Source organism: Nelusetta ayraudi, unplaced genomic scaffold (genome assembly GCF_046127955.1).
Source record: "Nelusetta ayraudi isolate G7.1 ecotype Tasmania unplaced genomic scaffold, CSIRO-AGI_Nayr_v1 ptg000006l, whole genome shotgun sequence".
Classification (NCBI taxonomy): domain Eukaryota; kingdom Metazoa; phylum Chordata; class Actinopteri; order Tetraodontiformes; family Monacanthidae; genus Nelusetta; species Nelusetta ayraudi.
In genome coordinates this window covers 6,330,001-6,334,499 of record NW_027466056.1, presented here as the reverse complement: position 1 = coordinate 6,334,499, position 4,499 = coordinate 6,330,001, and positions in this window count along the sequence as shown.

Genomic DNA, 4,499 nt, shown 5'->3' with positions numbered 1-4,499 from the left:
GTGGTCCGTGCGTGACACTTCACCATCATCATCATCATCATCATCACATTGCGGGCCTAGACAAGACGAGTCATTGAACCCCGCTCCACCCATTAACGTAGCCGCGCGCTGGTGTTTTGCGAGGCCGCTCCGGTAATAGAGTCGCAGGCGTCCGGCTCAATTTGCCGCGAGACGAAATAGCTCCGTCCGAGCAATCGCCTCCAGAGGGAGAAGTCACAGGGGTCATTAATATTATCACCTCGAGTCCAGAGCTTTCAGAGTGCCCGTCAAAAGGGATGGATGATATCAGCCTGGAGTTGGTTCAATACCTCATTCGAGCTCCTCCACCTCTTCCTCCTCCTCCTCCCTCCGTCGTCAGTGACGGATCAATCAAGCACAGCCACGGACTTGGTTGAGGGGAAGCAAGACACAGGTGGACTTCCTTGTTTAGACAAAAAAAGCTATGCACAATCATGGATCATAAACTTTCACATGTATTTGTGCATCTAATTCATGCATTTGTCTGCACTTGTACATACGTCTAAAAAGCATACTTTGTTTTTTTTAGGGATGACTGACACCTTCGTGATTCTTCTTCTTCTTCTTCTTCTTCTTCCTATTATTATTATTATTACTTTATTTTGCCTGATCATTTTGTTGGTTATCGATTTGTTTTTCCTCCTTTCCTAGATTTTGATAACCTGTATATGTTTGGGAGGAGGGGGTGGATTTTAATTGACTGCAGCACTTCAGTTAAATGCTGTTTTTAATCTTTATTTTTATTTTACTTTTAATTGTTGCCAAGAAGCTTGGGTTGCATTTTGCGCATGAAAGGTGCTATACAAATAAAATTTGAATTGGATTTGAATTGAATTTGAACGCAAAAGGAGCCTACCGGAGCCAAAAGAAGCCAAGACACACACACACACACATCGATTTCGACACCAAAAGAAGATGGACTTTATTTGATCCATAAATCTCGTGGTTAAGAAAAATAAATATTTGGTTTTAAGGTGAAAAATTAAGCCACAGCAGAACCAGATTTGGTTGACCCCTTACGAATGATGCAGCCAGCATTCGAGGACGCAACCATCGGCGTTTGGATGGGAGCAAAAGGCAAAATTTGGCTTCGCCTTGGTCCTTTGCGTGTCATTTCCAAAAGGGAACCGTTGACTCGAAACGTTCTTGTGACGCATTCTCTCTGTGACGCCGACGGGACGATTAATTAATGGTAATAACCGAGAGTAAAAGAGAGAGAAGGTGCGTTGCAGGGCCTACACTGAGCTGATGGTGTAGTGAAACACATTTGCAGCAACAAAGGGACAATTGAGAAGTAACGTTGCGCATTTTTATACAGTTTTACCCCCCAATCTCCTCACGTCTGAAAGGAGTACACCCGGCTTGCAGGGAATTTTCCCACCAATATGTGAACGTCGAGGCACAAATCAATTGACGGGGGCCAAATAGCTTTTTGATTAAGATTCGCCCCGCTGCCTAATGAGGAACACTCTCAATATACCCCGTCCTCCTCTGCTAGATTATTAGAGGGGAAGTTGGAATCTAATAACGCGGCAAACTTGTCTGGCTGGGCGCGCAGTTGGCGGCGAGAGGCGGGGGTAGGCGTGAGAAGCGAAGGTGGGGAGGCATTACGTACGACGGCGGCCGCTGGCGTATTGATCGCAACACCCCCCAACTCCCCCAAAACTCATCAAGTCGTTCCAAGAAAATGTCCAATGGATCCGACAGGCGGTCCACTTGGGTCCCTGATGATCTCCGGGGCGGCTAATGACAAATCTGTGGCTATATGTCATCCCAACCGGGAAGCAGGCCTTATGGGTTTGGCACTGGACCATCGAGTGGGTTTCCATTAGTCTATTTTTACTCAAAAAACTAAAAGAAAAAAAAATCTGTCTATCTATCTATCTATCGATCTATCTATCGATCTATCTGCTTGAAGGAGTTGGGGGAGTTAGAATAAGCATAATCACAAACAATTAGAAATTTGACAGAATCCCCCCAACGATTTTGACAAATGATCTATTTTTTTTAATTTTTTTTTTTAAATGATGGTTTGAGAATTTTGCACTCGTCTCCATATTGACAGTGCAATTGTTTTTGCCGGTCCTGCTGGCCAGAAGATAGAATCCAGGTTTTTGCCACTTCTGCGTTGTCCTCCAGTTTGAAACCAGAAGCCATCTCTATTGACAGCCAACAGTGAGAACTAGTGCTATTCCTCTGCCCATTTGAACCAAGTCATTCGACTATCAACACAACACGCACACACACACACACACGCACATACAAATGCCCTGGCTCAACTCAGTTAATACCGATATGCTAACACAGGGATGTTTGACAGCACTTGTAAGACTTTTATTTTATACATCATAATTTTGTGAAATTAAAGAAAACAAATAAAATATCCACAATGGGCGAGTGACTAGTTTGTCTGGCATCCTTTTCTTTTCTCTCGGCGTGCATGCTTTTGTTCTGCAAGAGGCTTTCCGTGTCAGTAAGGCCAGATTCAGATTCAGATTCAGATTCGCCTGTGGTCTGAACGCATTCAGACCACAGGCGAATCTGATTCAAATCAGATTCCTTCTCAAATCAGATTTTTAGGACTGACTGTCCACACTGTTTTAAGCAAGTTTCCAAATGGGATCTGGCTCTGTTCAGACTGGGCCATATTATTGACTGATCTGACTGCTCTGATGTGTAGCAACGACGTTGGAACAGAGGCGTCGTCCGGGGCGTGTAGTGTGTGACGTTGTATAATTGTGACAGTGGCACTTGTTGCGATACATGCTCTCGAGCTTCGCTTGAATGGAGCTATCTCCCCACATACTGATGAGGCAATGACTTTCCTCCTCTGTCCAGGGACTGCTGTTTTCAACTTCTTCTGTCTGCTCCATTACATTCCAGCTCCGCACCTCCAATGGCGCTCTCTGGTCTGGCGCATTGGGTCTTGAGCAGGGGTGGACTGGCCATCGGGCATACCGGGCAATTCCCGGTGGGCCGACGCACATTTGGGCCAGCCGAGTTGTGAATTGGGCTGGCCAGGTTGTGATAGATGGGTAGGTCTACTGCCATCTGCTGGCCTACTTCTATACTGCTACAGGACCGCCCCTCAGAGCAGGGGACATTATAACCCCCCCCCAACATGGGCCGTTCCGTATGAAAAACTGCCAGGTGTGTTTTTTGGTGTCAGTCCACCCCTGGTCTTGAGTCATGTAGAGTGACGTCACGGACAGTCAAAACCGATCGGTTTGTTTGGAGCTGTTCAGACGGAGACACATTTGTCTAAATGCGATTTGAAACTACATCCCGAAGTGGTTTCAATCCGTTTCGCAAAAATCGCCATCCGGTTTCAATCTGAATGGGCTAAAAATCTGATTTGCCTGGCAGTTTGAACAAGGCTTGTGTGTCCGTGCCATCACCCCAAGGGCACAGGCCTTGTTTTGCCCTTACCCTCTCCCAGCGGCAGGGTCTCTCTTGGTCGACAGGATGGCCGGACCCCACTGATGGAGTACAATAGTACCCCATCAGTGGGGTACAATCGTACGTGATAGGCAAGTACCTATCAAGTACGATTGTACCCATCCTCCCTTTTCCCTGGGAAGGAAAGACACTGCTGAGGTGAATCTAAATATCTATCGATTGACATTTTCTTCAAGGACATTATGGAAAACATTGTACATTATAATTTTTGTATATATATACTGACAATTTTTCTTCTTTTTTTTTTTACAGGTAAAAGCTTAATACGGACACACACACACACACACACACACACACACACACACACACACACACACACACACACACACACACACACTGTCATATCTGCAGCTGGCCAAGCTTGCTGTTGTGGATTCTCCTCCCTCTCTTGTGTGTGTGTGTGTGTGCGTGTGGGTGTGTTCTCCATCTCTTTCTCCAATTTCTCTTTAATCTGACTCCATTTGATAATAATAACTTTACTTTTATATATCGCGTGGGATAAAGACTTGATTAATAATTAAAAATATAAACTCAATAATAATTAAATTCTAGTGATCTGACTAGTCTCCATTTCAGGGATGGCTTCTATAAATTAACAAAACTATTCAGTTTGTTTATTAAACATGGAAGAATAGCCTTGATGTCTGGGTTGGAGTATTCAGAGGGTATCGAACATGATACCCAATCATATCTGTCCAACTCAGAGGTTCCGGATTTGAATAATGTCCAGTGAAACTTACCATATAACTAAGGTCATTGGGATTCTGATTAATCCCTATCTTAGTTCAGTGATGGCAGATATAGACAAATCATTCAGTGACCTTCTTAACATGGCGGAACAGCCCAGACATCTAGGTTGAGATATTCAGAGGTTTATATCATCTAACTCAATAGTTACAAAAACATGACACTTAATCTTTTCTATTTAACTCAGAGGTAAAGAGTACAAGCATTACTCGGATAAATTTACCATATAACTGAAGACTAAATCAACATCTAATGTCAGATTATTCTCCACATCG